This window comes from Poromitra crassiceps (assembly GCF_964638095.1).
Source record: "Poromitra crassiceps genome assembly, chromosome: 29".
In the NCBI taxonomy this organism is placed as follows: Eukaryota; Metazoa; Chordata; class Actinopteri; order Beryciformes; family Melamphaidae; genus Poromitra; species Poromitra crassiceps.
The window spans coordinates 12,058,857-12,082,236 of record NC_139641.1 but is presented as its reverse complement, the minus strand read 5'-3'; positions in this window follow the sequence as shown (position 1 = coordinate 12,082,236).

Below are 23,380 nucleotides of genomic sequence, written 5' to 3'. Positions count from 1 at the left end.
GGGGAGGGAGAGAAAGAGAGAGAGGGAGAGAGATGGGGGGAGAGAGGGGGAGGGAGGGAGAGAAAGAGGGAGAGAGATGGGGGGAGGGAGAGAAAGAGAGGGAGAGAGATGGGGGAGAGAAAGAGAGATGGGGGGGAGGAGGGAGAGAAAGAGAGAGAGAGAGATGGGGGGGAGGAGGGAGAGAGATGGGGGGGAGGAGAGAAAGAGAGAGAGATGGGGGGGGGGGTAAAATGAAGTGTGACAACATATGAATTTCAAATTTCCGAGCAGACATCAAAGTGCGCCGTACGGGGGCGTGTCTCTCCGACAAGGACACTTTCTGATTTTTAATTCAGTCCCCTGATTGTATCACCAACAAGGCCCTAACGAAGAGAGGAGCAGCACTGCTGCTGCGTGAGTGGCATCAGGCAGGCAGAGATAGAGCGAGGCAGGGAGGAGGAGGAGGAGAGAGAGAGAGAGAGAGATCAGAGGGGGCTATAGAAGAGATAGATGATGGAGGAGGAGGAGGAGGAAGGAGAGAAGAAAGAGAGGCTGATCCAAACACGGGCAGTCCCTTTGTTGTGGAAGCGATCACAGCGCCTCTTTCATCAGACAGAGAGAGAGAGATGGAGAAGAGAGGGAGAGGAGAGGAGAGCTTTCCACTCCTCTACCCCCGTCCAGGGTGATGGAGACATGGGCAGGAGGAGGAGGGCAACTGTACTGGATGTACCCTTTGCACATATCAAACCAACATCCTTCTACCAAGGACTTATCTCATTGCACAGGCTATCCAGGCAAAAAGACTTGCATGCATGTGCTTGCTTGCCTGTGTGTGTATGGGTGGGGGAATATGATACAGAGTTATCTGAAACAAGGCTGTCAAAAGTATCCATAGTGTCATAGTATCAAAAGTATCCATAGTGTCATACTATCAAAAGTATCAATAGTGTCATAGTATCAAGACAAAGTATCCATAGTGTCATAGTATCAAGACAAAGTATCCATAGTGTCATAGTATCAAGACAAAGTATCGATAGTGTCATAGTATCAAGACAAAGTATCCATAGTGTCATAGTATCAAGACAAAGTATCGATAGTGTCATAGTATCAAGACAAAGTATTGATAGTGTCATAGTATCAAAAGTATCGATAGTGTCATAGTATCAAAAGTATCGATAGTCATAGTATCAATAGTGTCATAGTATCAAAATAATCGATAGTGTCATAGTATCAAAAGTATCGATAGTGTCATAGTATCAAAAGTATCCATAGTGTCATAGTATCAAAAGTATCCATAGTGTCATAGTATCAAAAGTATCGATAGTGGCATAGTATCAAAAGTATCCATAGTGGCATAGTATCAAAAGTATCGATAGTGTCATAGTATCAATAGTGTCATAGTATCAAAAGTATCGATAGTGTCATAGTGTCAAAAGTATCAATAGTGTCATAGTATCAAAAGTATTGATAGTGTCATAGTGTCAAAAGTATCGATAGTCATAGTATCAAAAGTATCGATAGTGTCATAGTATCAAAAGTATCGATAGTGTCATGGTATCAAAATTATCGATAGTGTCATAGTATCAAAAGTGTCATATTATCAAAAGTATCCATAGTGTCATAGTATCAAAAGTATCCATAGTGTCATAGTATCAAAAGTGTCGAGAGTGGCATAGTATCAAAAGTATCCATAGTGTCATAGTATCAAAAGTATCCATAGTGTCATAGTATCAAAAGTATTGATAGTGTCAAAAGTATCGATAGTGGCATAGTATCAAAAGTATCGATAGTGTCATAGTATCAAAAGTATCGATAGTGTCAAAAGTATCCATAGTGTCATAGTGTCAAAAGTATCGATAGTCATAGTATCAAAAGTATCGATAGTGTCATAGTATCAAAAGTATCGATAGTGTCATGGTATCAAAAGTATCGATAGTGTCATGGTATCAAAAGTATCCATAATGTCATAGTATCAAAAGTATCCATAGTGTCATAGTATCAAAAGTATCCATAGTGTCATAGCATCAAAAGTATCCATAGTGTCATAGTATCAAAAGTATCGATAGTGTCATAGTATGAAAAAGTATCCATAGTGTCATAGTATGAAAAAGTACCCATAGTGTCATAGTATCAAGACATTTTTTTAAAATGGATACAATATCAATACAGTGCTTACTCTTACAGTGATGAAAATTCAAACACTGTACTGATTTTTCCCTCCCTATTCACCTTATGTAGGCACGCCCATTTGACCCGGTTGTGTGGTCGTTAGACGACTTCCGGCTAAAAATAAATAAATAAACTAACTCTGAATTAACTAATAATTTGGCCAATTGTATGTAACATACCAAATAAAAGCAAACGGCAATGTCTAAGAATGCAACGCCATGTAACTGGCTCGTTAAGTCTCGCATTCCAGGGAATTACGTTAACGTCTGCGGGTCTTATTGATGTTAGTGGCTCGAGCACTCGGAGGAGAGAAAACTATCTGAAGCTTTCTTTGTTGGAGTCCAGGTATGTTTTACAAGAAAGTGCTCGTCATGGTGCAGTGGTAAGCGCTGTCGCCTCACAGCTCGAAGGTCCTGGGTTCGATTCCCACGTGGGACGCTGTGAACGCTGAAGGAATGCGTGCTCGTCCGCATGTCCTCGAGTGCCCACCGCCCGGGTGGGGTCGTCAAAAGGGCCTTTCTGTGTGGAGTTTGCATGTTGTCCCCGTGCCTCCCGGGGGTTTCCTTCATATAGGAACCCCTTCACCAAAAACATGCAATATCCTGGTTGCTGATGTGGTTCCTCCTCTGGTCGTGAAGGGCGCCTGTTCAGAGGGAGGGGAACCGGTTGGAATAGCGTGATCCTCCCATGTGCTATGTCCTACCGGTGAAGCTTCCCCTGTCAGGTGAAAAGAAGCGGCTGGCTAACTGCTCATGTCTCGGAGGAAGCATGGAGCCAGTTTCGACTCTCCCCAGATCGGCAGAGGATGGAGCAGCAACCAATATAAATAAATTTAATTAGCACTAATGGGGGATAAGAAATGGGATAAAAAATCAGGGGGAAAAATATTAATAAAAATAAAATAAAAAAAGACACACAAGGAGGGGTGGGAGGACTGTCGATATTTTCCTGGGTATCAGAACCGAAGTTAGAAATTGCAGTATCATCATGACAACGCTAGGAGCTGTTTACACTCAGTAGGTTTTCAAGTGTCAACACACAGTGTCAAAGCCAATCTGTTGGTGATGTATTGCTAAACGCTGCAGCCTGATGGCTGTTCTGTTGCTTCACTGTTGGGTTGACAACACGACTCAGACGACAGCAGCCGGCTAATTGCCTGGGAGGCTCTCAGCCGTAATGTGGTCAGCCTCTGGGCTCTGGCAGCCCCTCTTCCTGGCAAAGCTCGGTGCCAGTACTGCCACGGTGCTGCCAACCCAACCCAACCCAACCCAACCCAACCCGCCCTGCCCGCAGCCGTGCTTCAGCGCCAGGGGTCACGTGCCCCCTGGAGGGCACTCCCCACAATGCCCCTCTGGAAACGGATGGGAAACCTCAGGGTAGCAGCAGCAAGGTTGGAAAGGTCACGAAACTGGATTCATAGGCAGTGAGTGTACACACACACACACGCGCACACTCACGCACACACACACACACACACACACACAAGCAATCATAAAAAAAATCTAATAATACATATATATATATTCAAAATATATAAATATCATATCATCAAATATATATATATATATATATATATATATATATATATATATATATATATATATTCAAGCACTTTCAATGACCCATTTCTATTCGTGTCTATTTTCAAAAACTTTGAAGGCCTTGATTTTTTTCTCAAATTCACAAACTTTCAAAGATGTCAAGGACCCGTGGGAACCCTGACAGTAATACATTATGATCGCTAAATCAAAAAAAATGCGAACCATATTAAAAAAAAAGACATAATCATGTGTTCTGGGGCAGAAGCGAGACAAAATAAAGCAACTTTTCCAATTATCGAACCAGGCAAAGCACGCCATCTAAAATCCCTGCTTCTAAAGACGGGGCAGAACCAGTCCGACCAGTGCCATCAATCATAGTAGGTGATAAGGTAATAGAGTTAATTACGTACAGGTATGCAACCAGCGCCCTGCAGTCACTAGCGGGGTCCACACCTGGCTTTTATAGCCACGCTGCGAGCGTTAGCTGTCCCCACCTACCCTACTGCCTCTGACACACACATAGGTACATTACCTACCCTACTGCCTCTGACACACACAGAGGTACCTATAAGGGGGCGTGGCAAATCAGTGCATTTTGGAGTGAGACCGGGTTGGGATAACTTGGGAATACAGCTAGATGTTTATTATGTAACTAAACTGTTTTAACTGTTAACATGTATGTTACATTATTTTTCTTCCCCCCCCCCCGATTTTTTTAATCCCATTAGTGCTAATTTAATTTATTTATCCTGGTTGCTGCTCCACCCTCTGCCGATCTGGGGAGAGCCGAAACTGGTTCCATGCTTCCTCCGAGACATGGGCAGTTAGCCAGCCGCTTCTTTTCACCTGACAGGGGAAGCTTCACCGGTAGGACATAGCACGTGGGAGGTTCACGCTATTCCAACCAGTTCCCCTCCCTCTGAACAGGTGCCCTTAACGACCAGAGGAGGAACCACATCAGCAACCAGGATATTGCATGTTTTGGTGAACGGGGTTCCTATATGAAGGAAACCCCCGGGAGGCACGGGGAGAACATGCAAACTCCACACAGAAAGGCCCTTTTGACGACCCCACCCGGGCGGTGGGCATGTATGTTACATTCTAATGTCATGATAAAACACTCGGTTGTATTATTATTTTTTTTTTCAAAATTCTGAATTTTATTATTTAGAAAAACAAATAGTCAGATAGTCACAATAGCCTTTAACACAGAAATATTTGTCCATACTCTCTTTTAATTTGTCCATACTTTTCCATACTTGCATAGGAACCCTGAAGGGTATGTGTCCCGGTCGTTGCACTAGCGCCTCCTCTGGTGGGTCGGGGCGCCTGTTCAGTGGGAGGGGAACTGGGGGGGAATAGTGTGATCCTTCTACGTCCTAGTTCCTCATTGCGCGGCTCGTGAGACGCTGGCGGCCCTCGAAGCTTTAGTTGGCGGCTCTAAAGAATTGCAATAAACCTTTATGGCATATTATTACAATACAACAATACTGGTGTTGACAGTAATAGAAGGTGCCAAATCATTCAAAACAATAAGCATTTTGCTTTTAGGAGTATTGTGCCAGTGTGCAGTGCTGTTCCAAAACATGTCAACATGCGTTGTTGCCTGGGAAACGCACATCCCATAATACAACTGTTCGCATCGCATCCCATAATAGTATAATGATACTTGGGATGCCATTGTGAACATAGATGCGAACAGGTTAGCTAAAACTTTAGCGTCACCAGCGACGGCCCCCACCGTTGCGGTCGGGGTACGTTTCGAAATCCCTCCAGGCCAGGGCCGCTGGAAGTCATTTTAAGCAGGGGGTGCTGGGAGGAAGGGACTCTCGGTGGGGCCCGCAAGGGCCCTGCCGGAAAAAAATTTGACGTTTTTTTTTTACATTTTTTTGCCATATTTAGAGGAATATCTCATTTTAAATTAACATTAGGATACTGTTGTGATGTAATTATTCAGTATTTTCTCCTTTTCTCACTCATTCAGAGCAAAGAGGGAGATATATAGCATGATGACAATGCTCTATATCTCCCTATTTGCTCTGAATACACCAGTTAACATGACACAGACTTAACATGATAGAAATATTATCAGCAAACTTAATGACTAGACTAATTATTCTGATCTGAATGGCATATATCAATAAACATTGACTCCTCTCTTTGCTGTATAGTGGGAGGTGCATTTTTGAGTAGGCTATTAAAATAGCATGTCAAGTTCACATTTCTTTATTGCCAGATTAAACAATTCGTATTGGTTGTTGGTTGGTTCAACACAACATGCATGCGCGCTTCTTCTTCTTCTCTAGCCTACAAGCATGTAACTTCCTTGATTGTTATTGTTGATAATTCTATTTAAATAGGCTAAATTTTCATTTCCCGAAACATTCTTAAACAAGAAAGGAACATAGTGCACTGCAAAATATTTTTAATTACATTTGTAAAAAAAAAAAATTGAAAAAATTCCCGCGGCGCTGCTCCAGGCCTGAAAGATTTTCTAGGGGAAACTGGTATATATGTGTGTGTGTGTGTGTGTGTGTGTGTGTGTGGAAAACAATAAAACAAAAAAGTGGTAGGCAGATGTGCTTGGTTGGTGTTTTGGTGTTTTCCCTGTTTTGCGCCTGCCAGTGCGGCTCTCATCGAAGAAATAGTGAGGATCACTGTTCTACGTACTACGTCCTGCTGGTGAAACTCCTCGCTGTCAGGTGAAAAGAAGCGGCTGTCGACTGCACATGTATCAGAGGAAACATGTAACTCAATGACCGGGACAGCAGGCGGAAATGGCGAAGTACAATTAGGGAGAAAAACAAACAAAACCAAAAAAAATTGGAAAAAACGTGATCAAAAGATTACATAATAATACTCAATTACAATATGGTAGATGTAAATGCTAAATGAGTTATTGCACCAACATGCTGCATTTCATCACAGCAGAGGTGAAAGATGAGTGGAAAAGCTGGCATCATTACTGTGATCACACTCGCGAGTACGAGTTTTAGCATCCGCTCACGTCAGAATGATTTCATGCTCCCCAGGCTCGTACTGAGATCAGTCAGTTTATGAAGTAGTCTGGACTAACATGTACATGATGTAAAGAGAATACTTTACATCATGGGTACAGTGTAAAAAATGATATTGGTCAGAGATTTTGTGTGGTATTTTAATAACCTCAGATCTGTACAACTGGATCATAAATATTGTATTGAATTAATAATTGAAACCGTCCTAGTTTGACAGTGGGATTTGTTAATATATATATATACTGTATATATATATATTATATACACTGTATATCCTTTAGTAAGAATGAGAAGTGTGTGTGTGTGTGTGTGTGTGTGTGTGTGTGTGTGTGTGTGTGTGTGTGTGTGTGTGTGTGTGTGTGTGTGTGTGTGTGTGTGTGTGTGTGTGTGTGCGCGAGTGAGTGAGCAGAATTTTGGCCGGCCACAGCTATGCCGTTTTACGTGCGATCGGGCTGAAACTTTCAGGGGGTCTAAAGAGCACCACTGTGCAGGTGACCTGACGGAGCTGGATTTTTTTATTAGGTGACTGTCCTAATTACCTCATCAGTGATGTCATCAGTGATGATGTCATCATCCTTCCTGGCTGAGGCTATAAGTTCAGTGATGATGTCACCAGTGATGATGTCATCCTTCCTGGGTGAGGCTACTGCAGGCCATGCAGCACCTCGGCGCGCTGCAGGGCAGGTGAGGCCGCACAGGAGCCGAGCTAGCGTGCCCGCTATGTATATATATAGTGTGTGTATATATACAGTATATATACCGTAAATTTCGGACTATAAGCCGCGGCTTTTCCCCCATTTTTCGGCCCTGCGGCTTATATAACGGTGCGGCTTATCTATGGATTTTTACAGCTAACGGCCACTAGGGGACCTCCTAAATCTATGGATTTTGGTACGAGAGACAGAACGAGAGCAAGACAGACAGACCCTGATTGGATGATGTTGCAAAAAATGTGCCTCGCGACCTGCTTGGAGCACTGTGCCACTACGCTCTCTCAGCCACTACTGTAAAACACCCTCCCTCCTCCCACCCTCCCTCGCTCCGGGGGAAAAATGGCGGCGATTGAGCCAGAAAGACAGTCTGAATGAAATTGAATGTAACGTTCCCAATTCTATGTATTACATTCTAAAAAATTAACGGCAACATTTTGGAAGGCTAAGCCACACAACTAGCTCGTTGTAATCTAACATCATGCTTCAAAAGATGGCGAACTGGCTGTGTTACGACGATGAGGGTAAGGACTCAAAACGGTCTCCGCTGATAAGACATTAAAACACCTGCGGCTTATAGTCCGGTGCGGCTTATATGTAACAAACATGCAATTTAGCTGCTGCGGCTTATATTCAGGTGCGCCTTATAGTGCTGAAAGTACGGTATATAATATATATATAATATATATATATTTCTATTTTTTTATGCACATCTTTTGAATGGAATGAAACCTTTTTTCACTCTCAAATGTACATGATGCTGTTTCAGGTTCTCTATCTATTGTATGATTGAAATGAAAGTTGTGAGTGAAGCCGCTTTTCAAAATTACCTTTCAAATGCAGGTGTAACTGCTAAACAACAATAATATTCAGATTCAAAACAAACAAACAAACAAAACCCTTGGGCTCGGGACTAAGGGGCTGTTTTAAATGATTATAGAATACACAGAGAAGGTCAAGTGCACCCATACCGTGCACACCACAAACCCCCATTTGTAACACACACGCGTGAGTGTGTGTGTGTGTGTGTGTCTGCGCACGGACACACACACACACACACACTCTGAAGGGCGGGGCCTTGGTGCACGGTGCAGCAGCTGGGAGACGCGGAGGCACAATGGCCCTTTAGGGCGAGACGTCTCTAATCCCGCCCCCGTCCTACAGCGCCCCTGAAAGGAGAGCTGTCAATCACAGCATGGCACCCTCGCCTCTCTGGGACTGCTCACATTTAGGATTTACCTTAGCCCCTCCTCCTCTCTGTCCTGTTAAAACCCCTACACACACACACACATACATATACACACACACACACACACACACGCACACACACACTCTCTCTCTCTCTCTCTATCCTGCTTCAGCAGGATAAGACCCTGTGTGTGAGCTTTCAGATATGTATGTGTGTGTGTGTGTGTGTGTGTGTGTGTGTGTGTGTGTGTGTGTGTGTGTGTGTGTGTGTGTGTGTGTGTGTGTGTGAGATAGAGAGAGAGACTGGGTAAAGAGGAAGACAAATATGCAGATAAACGATGAATTCATGTTTTCCCTTTTTGTTCACATCAACCCATCTTGACGTTTCATTAAATAATAATAATGATAATAATAATAATATAACGACAGGTGTGTAAAGGACTCCAGCACAGACAGGGACTTGTTGACATTTTTTTATTGAGATTTCTTTTGCTGAGTCATTACAGATCCTTCACTCACATACACACACATGATGACATCGTCACTTCAAACATTGCTGCTGTGTTAATGAAGCAGGGAGTGGCTGACCACACATTTAGATACATATCCTATGACTGCTGTTGCCTGGCGTGCGCACACGCACACACACACACACACACACACACACACACACACACACACACACATACACAAACAAAAACACACACACACACACACAGACAAATGCTTATGGATGGAGAGGCAAACATACACACATACAAACAAGACGCAAAGGCAAATACACACACAGGCATGCATGCACATACACACACACACACACACACACACACACACAGTAAACACTTATTTAGAGGTGTCAGACACTGCGTGTAATATCCCCTGGCAGAGTAGCTCTGTGTGTGTGTGTGTGTGTGTGTGTGTGTGTGTGTGTGTGTGTGTGTGTGTGTGTGTGTGTGTGTGTATGTGTATGTGTGTGTGTGTGTGTGTGTGTGTGTGTGCGTGTGCGTGTGCATGCGTGCCATGAGCCATCAGCTGAGCTGAGCTGTGTGTGCACTGTGTCCGTTGCAGCTGGGTGACGGTGATCAAATCTAACAGACAGTGAGGACCGGAGCACGAGAGAGAGAGAGAGAGAGAGTGAGCATGCTTTCTGCCTGAGAGAGAGAGAGAGAGAGGGGGAGAGAGACACAGACAGACACAGAGAGAGAGAGAGTGCCTCTGGCCACCATTATCTCTCTTCAGCGTGTGACTGTGTCCATGTGAGTGTGACAGTGTGAAAAATACTGTTTGTTTGTTTACTTACTGTGTGAGTGTGTGTGTGCGTGTGCCCGTGTGTGTGTGTGTGTGTGTGTGTGTGTGTGTGTGTGTGTGTGTGTGTGTGTGTGCCTGTCAGTGTTAGCAGAGTGAACGCGTGTTGGTATTTGCTGAAGTCCATATAACTGACTGAGTGTGAGAGAGGTACTGTAACTACTGAGCCAGATAACATGGAGGGGAAGCTGCCTCCTCTCTCTCAGGCCCCCGGTTCAGCCCCCCCTAACCTGGGCTCAACCTCCCTCAGCTCCCCCTCCTGCCTGGCTGTCACTGTCCTGGAGCTCAGCTTCACTCCTCATGATTCAAGTGGTCAAAACCCTCGGTGACACTTTACAATACAGGCCACTCAATTAAGGATTAGTTCAATTAAGTAACTCTTAATTAACAGTTAACTAATGTGTCTAGTAATCAATTACTAATGGTGTTCAACTATACATTGTTTAATAATTTAGGATCAGTGTTGGGCAAGTTACTTTCAAAATGTAATATATTACATATTACTAGTTACTTTCATTTGAAAGTAATAAGTTACTTTACAATATTACTCTCTGTGTAGAGTAACTCGTTCCTTATTACACTACTTTTGCATTACTTTCACCAAAACAACAGCAGCAGCAGAATGACATGCCCGCCCTGGAACCATCCCGAAAAATTATTTCAACCGTCAGTGTAAACAATCGAAAATTCTAAATGTTATTCTTTTACTTTGTTATTGTCATCTATAGTGGTTATTTGCATAAAAACACAGTTTGATTAGGAAATGATTTAAATATGTGATTTGATTTTAAAAAAAGTAACTCAATTTGTAACTTGAGTTACTTGACAAAGTAACTGGTATAATATTACTGAAATCCTATAAGTAATAAGTTATATTACTGAGTTACTGCTAAAAGTAATATATTACATGTAATATGTTACTTTTGTAATGAGTTACGCCCCAACACTGTTTAGGATTAGTTAATGGTTATTAATGCTTATTAAGCCTTAACAAAGCATTAACTTAGTGACCCTTATTGTAAGGTGTTACCATCCTCTCCAGCTATTTCCCTCTGCCCACTGGCTCACAAGTTTCATCACAATACGATATTATATCAATTCTTTGGACGAGGATTATGATATTTGCTGATATCACAAAGTCTGCCACGCGACAATTTCGATTCAATTCAATTGTCTGTGATCGATAGGAGACGATATGCCTATTTAAAACACAATTAGGTACATTTATATCAACTCGCAAAAAGCAACTCAAATATAATTTGACTATATTATTTCTCAGGTCCTCCGGCATTTTTTTTATCAGTTAACTTAAAGAGCCCTCGATGACCTTTCAATTATGAACATAAAGCCATATGTACATCAATTAAGGCGTATGTTAAAGATGAAGATATATATTGATGTCTTCCCTTTATAGCATCGATACACGTTATGATATCGAATGATGTATCGATACCTCGTCACGTGTTTTGAGTCTGCAAAATTTTAAAATTGATCGTTACAAGTCAAATGAAAAGCATTTTTTTCTGGGGCTAAAATTGAGAGCAGCACAGGCAATGCAAAATGAAAAAAACTTAGCATTTAGCATTAGCAAAATCACAGTGCAGAAATTAATCAATCGGGATTATGAGCTGCATTTGCTGCGGTGGTAGATTATTACTGTCTGCTCTACATTGTATTTCCTGGTGTCTGTACGTTTCTTTTTTGACTGTAAATTGTTTTATTGTGGCGCTCTAAACGCAGCACATATCAACTTTTATTCCCCCACTGGGACGATAAAGTTACTCAACTAAACTCAAACAGCCAAAGAAGAATGGCCGAGCTGCTCCGGGACGTTGCTACAGAGGAGCGGGGCAGAGCTCGAGCCGGCCCTGCAGGACCCACATCGTTTACCATACTGTCAACACGACTCCGCCTCCACGCACGCGCGCGCTTGTGTGTGTGTGTGGGATAGAGAGAGGGAGGGTGAGAGAGAGAGAGTGTGTGTGAGTGTGTGTGTGTGTGTGTGTGTGTGTGTGTGCGTGTATGTCTAGGATAGAGAGGGAGGGCGAGAGAGAGAGAGTGTGTGTGTGTGTGTGAGTGTGTGTGTGTGCGTGTATGTCTAGGATAGAGAGAGGGAGGGCGAGAGAGAGTGTGTGTGTGTGTGTGTATGTCTAGGATAGAGAGAGGGAGGGCGAGAGAGAGAGAGAGTGTGTGTGTATGTGGGTGTCTAGGATAGAGAGAGGGAGAGAGTGTGTGTGTGTGTGTATGGGTGTCTAGGATAGAGAGAGGGAGGGCGAGAGAGAGAGAGAAAGGGAGTGTGTGTGTGTGTGTGTGTATGTGGGTGTCTAGGATAGAGAGAGAGAGGGAGAGAGTGTGTGTGTGTGTATGTGGGTGTCTAGGATAGAGAGAGGGAGGGTGAGAGAGAGAGAGAGTGTGTGTGTGTGTATGTGGCTGTCTAGGATAGAGAGAGGGAGGGAGAGAGAGAGGGAGAAAGAGTGTGTGTGTGTGTATGTGGGTGTCTGGGATAGAGAGAGGGAGGGCGAGAGAGAGTGTGTGTGTGTGTGTGAGTGTGTGTGTGTGTGTGTGTGTGTATGTGGGTGTCTAGGATAGAGAGAGGGAGGGCGAGGGAGAGAGAGATTGTGTGTGTGTGTGTGTGTGTGTGTGTGTATGTGGGTGTCTAGGATAGAGAGAGGGAGGGCGAGAGAGAGAGAGAGAGAGTGTGTGTGTGTGTGTGTGTATGTGGGTGTCTAGGATAGAGAGAGGGAGGGCGAGAGAGAGAGAGAGAGAGAGTGTGTGTGTGTGTGTGTGTGTGTGTGTGTGTGTGTGTGTGTGTGTGTGTGTGTGCGCGCGTGCGAGAGAGAGACACAGAGAGAGAGAAAGAGATGAACGACCTTCCGATCACCCGCACAAAACAGCACAGCCACATAATGACAAAGCGCTGATAAGAAATTAACATAAGTGGCACAAAAAACCAAGACAGCGAATGTAAATAAAAAATAAAAACGCGCGTGCTGCACCGTGAATCAAAAAAAGCGTAAAAAACAACACAAATATATATGACTCGCACGTATAACTCAAAGACTTCCTCACCCGACCGAGACTCGATAAATGAAAAAAAATAATAAAATAAAATAAAAAGACCTGAAGCATTATGTACATATACCCCCGTTTCATCCCCATTTTTTTGTGCTTCTTGCCGGTACCCGCAGAGCCGGGCCTGCCCTCTCATCGCACGGTAAGCCTCATCGCACGGTGGTGCAGTAAGTTTTAATGGTAAATCAACAAAGGGGCCGACATGAAAGAAAGGCTATATAGCTTTTCTAGTTTTGCAGGGCGGAGAATTATTCATCGGGCGGTGTAGCGTTGCACTGCGGGCGAAGATCCTGCAGCGCAGCTCGCTTTTAATTGCCAGAAAAATGGCTGTAAATGATACAGAGAGGAGACAGGGAGGACGAGGAGGGGAGAGACGGGGCGAAAAAGGCAGACAAGAGAGAGAGTCGGAAACCGGAGGTATAAAGTAAAAAGGGGGGGGGGGGGGGGGCGGGCACCCCCCGCCACCGACAGCCGCCCCCCAAATTGAAGGCCACGGTGATAAAAAAAAAAATATCGGAGAAGTGGGGTACCCCCCCCCCCCCCCCCCCCCGCCTCTTCCCCAGCCGGCAGCCTAAAAGAGAGAGAGGGAGAGATAGAGGAGGGCGATGGGAGGGAGCGCCGTCAGAAAAGGAGTGTCAGGATTAGGTTTGAGAGAGAGTTTACTACGCTCTTTTTGTGCGCCCAACCTGCAGGATTACAGATAACAAATGTTAGCCGAGGACGGGCACCTGCTGTGAGCCGAGGAGGGGGAGAGAGAGAGAGAGGGGGGAGAGGAGCTAACCCCCGCTAAAACAGCAGAGTGGGCTTTTGTGTTGCCCCCCGTGCAGGGGGAGAGGAGAGGGGGGGAGAGAGAGGAGAGGAGGGGAGAGAGGAGAGGAGAGGAGAGGAGAGGAGAAGAGAGGGGGAGAGGAGGAGGGGAGAGGATGGAGAGGAGATGGGAAAAGGAGAGGGAGAGAGGAGAGGAGAGGAGGAGAGAGAGAGAGGGGGAGAAGCTAACCCCCGCTAAAACAGCAGAGTGGGCTTTTGTGTTGCCCCCCGTGCAGGGGGAGAGGAGAGGAGGGGAGAGAGGAGAGGAGAGGGGGAGAGGAGAGGAGAGAGGAGAGGAGAGGGGGGGAGGAGGGAGGAGAGGAGATGATGAGAGAGGAGAGGGGGAGAGATGAGAGGATGAGAGGGGGAGAGTAGGGGAGGAGAGGAGAGGGGGAGAGGAGAGGAGGAGAGGAGAGGAGGAGGAGAGCAGAGGAGGAGAGGAGAGGGGGAGATCAGGAGAGGAGGAGAGGAGAGGAGAGCAGAGGAGGAGAGGGGGAGAGGAGAGGAGGAGAGGGGGAGAGGAGAGGAGAGGAGGAGATCAGGAGAGGAGGAGGATGGAGAGGAGATGGGGAGAGGAGAGGAGAGGAGAGGGAGAGGAGAAGAGGAGAGGGGGAGAGGAGAGCAGAGGAGGAGAGGAGAGGAGGAGGATGGAGAGGAGAGGAGAGGATGAGAGAGGAGAGGAGGATGGAGGGAGCAAGGCAGAGGAGGGGCGAGGAGTGGAGGGAACGGGGCTACAAAGTAGATTTGTAATTGTCAAACAGATGAAGAAGGAGCAGAGATTTTGTGGGGGGGGAGTAAACATTGAACTGGCGAATAATCTGTAGACCTGCTAGAGCAGCTTTACACTGTAACTGTAACGTGCTCGACCAAATATCCTTTTCTGTTTGAATCGTCGGTCAATCCTGAGATCAAACTTCACGACGTGTAAAAAATAATCATAAATAAACACAGCATAACTTCCCTAAAGTCTCCCTCTCATCCATCCTGGCTAGCGGCTCTTCAGGTCTTTTTGCGCGCGCACGTGTGTGTGTGTGTGTGTGTGTGTGTGTGTGTGTGTGTGTGTGTGTGTGTGTGTGTGTGTGTGTGTGTATGTGTGTGTGTGTTGTGGCTTGAAATTGCCGTTGGGGCCTGGGGACCCGGCCCTGCCTTAGCTCTCTTGCAATGACCCCCAGCCTGCAGGAAACACTCAGACTGCTCAATCAACAATTAAAAGCCTGTCTGTAGCCACTAACTCAATTCAACCACTCAGCTTATAGTGCTCAGAGGCAGCCAGACACAGACTGACCCCCCCCCCCCCCCCGGCTCCCCTCCCCACCTCGGTCAGGACCGCGGACCGGTCACTCCTAACATACACCCCTTACCCACGTTTGAACCCGTGTCCCCGGTGGTGAACGGCGCACATCGCATGACGACGAGAGGTATATGGACTATTTACCTCGAGGGCCCGGGCGGCGCAGGACGAGAGGTCGTATAGCCGTGCAGCCGCCCGGTGGCACCGCACTTCAACCTGAGCGTTTGACCCCACGCTTATAGCGTTCGATACCCGAGTTTGACCTTTGACCTCGGTCTGACTTAGGGCATTTACTGTACTAGGCTTGTGCATTACGAGATGAGGTGTGTGTGTATGTGTGTGCGTGTGTGTGTGTTTGGACCCACAAAATGTTAAACGGCTGGCGCGCGAGTGGGGTAAAACCGCCCATATATCTCAATGGGCTGACTCACCAAAAGACGGTGCTGCGGCTCTAAACTACAGGTTTGGGGGTTCTAGAGCAGAACACAAGACGTCTGCTCAGATGTGCGTTTACTGCGGTGGTTAAATCCCCGATCGTGTGTCTGCCTGGGCTGGGCTATCAAGCTAAATTCTAACTTTGCTGAATGGATAGAACGGGGGTTTTTACCCCACCCTGACCCCGCCCCCAGCCAGGCTAAGCCAGCGTCTATTGTGGGCGTTCCTAGAGCCTGTATGGGCGTTCCCAGACATGTGGACTGTATCTATAAAAAAAAAACATTTACACTGGGATATCAACAGAGGGGACAAGAAAACAAACTCTCACTAACACTCAAATTCATATACACTGCACACACACACACGCACGCACACACACGCACACGCACGCACACACACACACACACACACACACACACACACACACAGCACACACGCTACACTCGCACGCCCATATGTTTGCACTGTTTCATCCTTCACTCCCTGGTATATAGAAGAGAGAGAGAGAGAGAGAGTGGGAAACGTAATGTAAAAACAAAAGCGAAGAGGATAACTGCGGGGGCTGCTTAAACGAAGCGTAAAGACCCCGAGTGACCGAGGGGAATTCTTTGGCTCCATTAAGCAAGCATTAACATGAATTACTATCTAATTAAAATTAAACAGCTCGTTAATATTTTTTGCGGTGCGGGCGCCTTAGTGTGGAAGTACTCCAGAGTGTGTGTGTGCGTGTGTGTGTGTGTGTGTGTGTGTGTGCTGAGTTGTGTCGTGGGGCCAACGGAGCAGCCAAACCAAGCAGCTGGCCCAGAGGAGGGCCAGGGCCTGAGAGGGGCTTACCTGTGGAACCCAAACGGCTCTGAATCGCTCCTATGCAAATAAGATCATCCTTCGCTAAATGAAGTTAACTTTATTGGCCCTTTTAAAGGATGAGTTCACCCAAAAATGAAAAGTCAGTCGGTATCTACTCACCCGCATGCCCGATGGGATAGGAGGACGGGTGATTTTTTTTTGTCCCCAAAACATGGCGTAATCAAAGTCTCCAGGGGCCGGTTGCACCAACTGGTCTTAACTACGCCTGGTCGTAACTCCTACGTCAGGTCTTAGTTAAGACCAGTCTTTAGAGTGGACTTACGCCTGTTGCACCAACAGGGCTTATACGTCTGGTCTTAACTACGCCCGGTCGTAGCGATGCGCGTCCATGTGAAAGCATGGGAATGCCCACTGGAATGCGGCACGCGACCTGTTTAGAAGAAGTGTGCTGACGTCAAATGACGCTCCGCTGATGGGTAAATCGGCTGTAATAGTGTGGCTAATGTTAGCGGCTAACTGTTACTTGTCGTTACTTTACATGGCAGTAAAACGCCACTGAATGAGCAAATTGATTTTACTTTTAACCGTTTCGATTTCCACTTTCCATACGGACCCCCAGCATTGGTTAGTTGTTTATAACGTGACTATATTTATAACGTTTATAACGTACTCCGGTTTCCAGTTTATAACTCGGGTCTGAATACAGCCAGAGTGCTGAGGGGTTGTAGCTATTGCGCAACACACAGGTGAAAAGCGTCTATACTGCACCTTACGCCTGCTCTGGACTAGGCGTAATATTTACGACCGGTCTTAGTGAGAAAAAGGCTTCCGCCCTGTTGGTGCAACCGCCGTAGCTGTTAGGTCGTAAAGTTACGACCGACTTAGCTTAAAGGAACACTCTGCCCATTTTCAACCAGCTTTGTATCATTAGAACATCAGTAGTATATCAGAAAACTGTAAACTGTTTTGAAGTCTGTCATTTAATTTGACAGTTATTGAGTGTTAAAGTGTGGACCAGTGACATCACTGGTCCACACTAACTCAAATGAATAACTCATTAACTCAAATCAACTCTCAATAACTGTCAAACTAGATGAATGACAGAATGTTTGACAGTTATTGAGAGTTTATTTGAGTTAATGAGTTATTAATTTGAGTTAGTGTGGACCAGTGATGTCACTGGTCCACACTTTAACACTCAATAACGGTCAAATTAAATGACAGACTTCAAAACAGTTTACAGTTTTCTGATATACTACTGATGTTCTAATGATACAAAACTGGTTGAAAATGGGCGGAGTGTTCCTTTAAGACCAGTCGTAAGACCAGTTGGTGCAACCGCCCCAGAAGCCCTGAACTTGTTTTGAGCTGAGATCTTCACTGGAGCTTGGAGCTGCCCGTCTTGGAACCCGTGGCTGCAGTGAAGATTCCAGCTAAATTCAGGCTGTAAAATGATGTCTTTTCAAGTCAACTTGGCATCTCAGGGCTTCTGGAGACTTGGATTACGCCAGACGAGCACTACGGAGCAATTGTACTTTTTTTTTTTTTTTTTTTTTCATGTTTCGAAAGTTGGCCACCATTCACTTCAATGCTGTAACTCTTGTTTCCCTGGAAAACTCCACAAATGTTTTGTGGACTAAAAAAAACTTCACCTGTCCTTCCATCGGCATGGGGGTGAGTAGATAACGACTGAATTTTCATTTTTTGGGTGAACTTATCCTTTAATTATGCAATAGCAAGAAATGATAAAAAAAAAGGTAATAATGCTTTTAGACTTGCGGGAAAAAAAAAGTGCTATTTCATACAAACCTGATCCGAAGCTGCATCCTCAACCTGTGTAGTGGGGTTTTATCTCGACAGCAACGCTATGAAGCTGAACAGTCACGTGACATTTCTTGCCCCGGAAGAGAGTTCCCCATTCATTTCTCCATAAACATTTGAAAAAATATATATATATATTTTGTATTTTTGCTCCAACTGAAATGTTTGATGGTCACTCATGATTCAGTAGGTCACGGGTTGGCTTGGTTCCAGCCTTAAAACTCGTTATATAAGGATTTTTCTACATGTCTATGTAGAAATGAATGGTGGAACTCTCTTCCGGGGCAGGAAATGACACGTGACTGTTCAGCTTTATAGGCTGTGTGGATAAGTGATTCTGCTCTGGTTCACAAGTTCAAGTACACTCTCGCTTTCACCGTATCTCTCTCTCTCTGCCCTGCACACACACACACACACACACACACACACACACGTACACACACACACACACACACACACACACACACACACACACACACACACACACACACACACACACACACACACACACACACACACACACACTCATGCATGCTCTTTTATGCTCAAGTCCAGTGTGGGGAGAGCAGAAAATGAAAAGAACTGGCTTGGTGGAAGAGGACTGGGGCAAAGGCTGGGTGAACAGACACTCCATATCTTCCCATGATTACACGCACACACACACACACACACACACACACACACACACACACACACACACACACGTACACACACACACACACACACACACACCGACACCGACACGTGCGCGCGCGAGACGTGACGACTCACTCCTGTTGTGTCCTGTTGAGGTCATGACCTCCATGTTGGCGAGCCGGTAAGCCTGCAGGATCTGTCAGGAGAGAGAGAGAGAGACAGAGAGAGAGAGAGAGAGAGAGAGAGAGAGAGAGAGAGAGAGAGAGAGGCAGAGAGAGAGACGTAGAGAGACAGAGAGAGACAGAGAGAGAGAGAGAGGGAGGGAGAGAGAGAGAGCGAGAGAGGGAGAGAGAGAGAGAGAGAGGAGAGAGAGAGAAGAGAGAGAGAGAGAGGGAGAGAGAGAGAGAGAGAGAGAAGAGAGAGAGGGAGAGAGAGACGTAGAGAGAGAGAGAGAGAGGAGAGAGAGCGAGAGAGAGGGAGAGAGAAAGAGACACGCAGAGAGACAGAGAGAGAGAGAGAGAAAGAGTCAGGACGTCTGTGTGATCATCATGTTAATGGTCTCCTCACCATCATAACCCGGAGAACAACAAGGGAAGAGGGCAGAGGTGGAGAAGAGAGGGAAGGAAAGGCGAGAGAGAGGGGAGAGAGGAGAGGAGAGGAGAGGAGAGGAGAGGAGAGGAGAAGAGAAGAGAGGGGAGAGAGGTGAGGAGATGAGAGGAGGAGAGAGAGGAGAGGAGAGGAGAGGAGAGGAGAGGAGAGGAGAGGAGAGGAGAGAGGAGGGGAGAGAGGAGAGGAGGGGAGGGCAGAGGAGGAGAGGAGAGGAGAAGAGAGGAGGGGAGAGGAGAGAGAGAGGGGATGAGGAGAGAGGGGAGAGGAGAGGAGAGGAGATGAGGAGAGAGGAGAGGAGAGAAGTTAGTGGAGCTGAGGTTATGAGTGGTGGATGGAGAGTTGATGCTGAATGAGGATGGCGAAGACAAGAACAAGAATGGCTTATCATGATCAGTGTTGGGGGTAATGCATTACAAAGTAACTCATTAGAGTACTTAGATTACTTTTTGTTGTGACGAGTAACATAAGTTTTGCAATTCAAGTAATCAGTTATTTAGTTATGTTTTCAAATACGTTTAAATGTATTTTCCTGTTCCTTTTGTTGCCACAAAAGAAAAAATACATCAAATAAAAATAAATCCCTAAAGGCATTTGCACCGTTTCTGTTTGCATCCTAACGGTTGTGTCGGTGTGTCACTGCTGCTCAGCCTGTCAGTTGTGGATGTTAGTAAGTGAACTGAACTGTTAGGCTAAGAGCCTATGTTTTGAATCTGCCCAGTCAGATGGTTAGGTGCCAGCTGTCAGATACCTCCCCTCAGGTCACTGTACTCTCTCATAGCCTACTAATAGTAATAGTAGCCTAATGAAAACATCATCGTTAAAGTCGAGCTGAACCCAAAAATGTATTTTCTTTTCTTTTAGTTCAAATACCTGGGTATGCTGTGCACCTATTTAATAATGTATGCCAAAAAAATCACAAAAATCTAATTCCTTTAGTTTTTCACAATTTTTCACATCAAAAGTTCATTTTTCAAGGTTTCATTGATAACAGTACAGTTTGCTGACGTCACCTAGTACTATCACATTTCTACCCCATTTCAACCAATCATATCATGACATGCAGCTGTCAATCAAATCTTCATTTCAGGATAATTTTCTCTCCCAAAAGAAAGAGAAAATGGCGCCTAGTGCCTGTCATCTGGCAGAATTCCTATCCCATAAACTAACTACTAACTTGGCCAATTGTTAGAAACGTAAACAAAAAACAAAAACTATGAATGCAAAGAAATGTAACTGGCTCGTTAAAACGCGCATTCCAGGGATATCGTATTTACAGAAATAGCGTAAAAGGCGCGCGCTTGAGAGCGTGGTAGTCAGGGGTCGCCCCGTGGAGATTCCAGGCGGGCGGGCAGCACCCATGCATCGGATTGTCCGCTCGCTCCGCACGAAGCAGCCTGGCTGCCTGGTACTCTGCGGATCCCACTCGCGTAGCACGACAACACGCTGAATCCCACCCGATTTGGGGGTGGAACACGCCATGATTGACCGATGCCAAAGCCAGTCGACAGAATTGTCAAATCAAATCATCGACACCGTATATGCCCCGCCTCTCAATTTGTGTTCAGCCTCCGACGCTCGTGCTAGTGCATTCCGTTCCAGTTCACTTCGACTTTAAGGGCACTCACAGACCTCCGTCAAGGCCAACCGCTTGTTTGTGAGGCTTGTCGGTTAGTGGGATCAGGTGTTAAACCGCTATATGCAATCATAGTGTGTACTGTCTATATATATCAAAGGTTGACATCCAGTATGCTACGCACCCTCTGGACAATATAACCGACATGTGCAAACGGGTTTTCATTTCTGGTAATGCATATTCTAACGATTTTCTCAATAGGTAACGGTTACTTTTTAATGGCAGTAAATCTTGTAACGTAACAAGTGAGAGCATGTTGACGATGGCCGTAGGGATGACAACAGTGATACAGCTGTTCACAAACATCGGGGTGGCTGTAGCTCAGGAGGTAGAGCGGGTCGTCCGTTAATCGCTTTGGATCAAAGAGGTCGGTGGTTCGATTCCCGCCTCCTCCGGTCCGCATGTCGAAGTGTCCTTGGGCAAGACACTGAACCCCAAATTGCTCCCGATGGTGTGCCAGCACCCTGCGTGGGTAGCCTGCCACCATCGGTGTATGAATGGGTGAATGTACCTACTGACTGTAAAGCGCTTTGGATAAAAGCACTATATAAATGCAGGCCACTCCTTAAAGGAACACTCCGCCCATTTTCAACCAGCTTTGTATCATTAGAACATCAGTAGTATATCAGAAAACTGTAAACGGTTTTGAAGTCTGTCATTTAATTTGACAGTTATTGAGTGTTAAAGTGTGGACCAGTGACATCACTGGTCCACACTAACTCAAATTAATAACTCATTAACTCAAATCAACTCTCAATAACTGTCAAACTATTCATCATTCATCTAGTTTGACAGTTATTGAGAGTTGATTTGAGTTAATGAGTTATTAATTTGAGTTAGTGTGGACCAGTGTGGTGGTAGCTGCTACCATTACGTATGTCTAATGTTTAATTGTATGTTTAATTAGGTATATGCTATTTGCACCTGTACAAACAGAACGTCAACTATGTTTAAGTATGTCTAAAGTATGCACATGCCATGTGCACCTATGTGCAGTGAATATGCCACTGTCTCTGACTTGTCTTATCACTCTACTGCCTTATTGCTTGTTGTGTCTCTTGTTGTTTTTGCACTCATATGCCCTGTTATATTTGTACTATGTTGTAAATGGAGTCCACAGCACAAGAATTTCACACGTGATACTTGTACTACGGAGTGACAATAAAAATCTTGAATCTTGAACCTTGAATCTTGAACCATTTACCATTTACAATGCAGATAGATGTTTGTTTGTTTGTTTGTTTGGATCCATAAATAGAAAACAAGTGTTTTCTAACCATCTCTCTCTAGCTCCAGCCGTGCGCTGATGTTACCGCCTTTCAAAACGCAGCATCAGCACCACCCGGCACAGAACCCCAAAACTTAAGAACTTGAAGAAAACAGCTTTTCTGCAAACACCCTCTATACTCGGCGGCGTGTTGATAATGGAACTCCCCGTCGTCGTCCAAATCCACGAGATTGTCCAAAAGCACAAGTTGAAAATATGACAACAAAATAAGGTGAGAGAATAACGATAGTCCTTAGAGATGTGCGACTGAATGAGAGAGAGAGAGACAGAGATGGAGTTAGGAGGCCCCAAATGTATGCCAGTGCATGCGCCATCATCCACCGTCCTACCCATCTCACCACCCTCCTCCTCCTCCTGGCCAGGAGCTGTTTACCTCTCTATCAGCGCGGTGCTCTCTAAAAAGCAGGGACGCCATACATATTCACCGGCCTCAAATTCCAACTGCTTATCTCCCCCCCAACCCCGCCCCCCGCGCCCCCCAACCCTCGAAACCCTCCCCCCCCCCGTGTTCCCCTCTGCACATACATACATACATAAACACGTCTTTATGGAGGCGAGAGGCGAACGCGCGTTGGGCCAGGAGGGGGTCGGGGATGAGGATCACCTTGAATTCAAAGCAGAGGATTGTGGCTTCCTCGGCGGACGCGGACGGTGCTAAGGCCCCCCGTGCCTCCATGACACGCCGGCCCCCGCAACAAGACAGATAGACGCCACGGGGCTTTGGAGGATGGAGGGGTGGGGGGGTGGTGCAGCCAGCCAGGGCCATCGGCCATCCAGGGGATTTGGACTAGTCAGGTGTGCTGCTTATGGAGGAGTGTGTACTGTCGATGAGAGGTGTCATTAGGTGATAGGTGTGTGTGTGTGTGTGCGTGTGCGTGTGTGTGTGTGTGTTAGGGGTGTCACGATACACTCAGTTCAGGAGACGATACAATACACGATATTGGGTTCACGATAATGATACGATACGATATTTTAACAATATTTTTTTGCGATCGATTTGTAAGTGGAGGGGGCATCCTCCACGCTAATTTGAGTCATTTCACCATTTTCATGGTGTGTGTGTATATGTGTG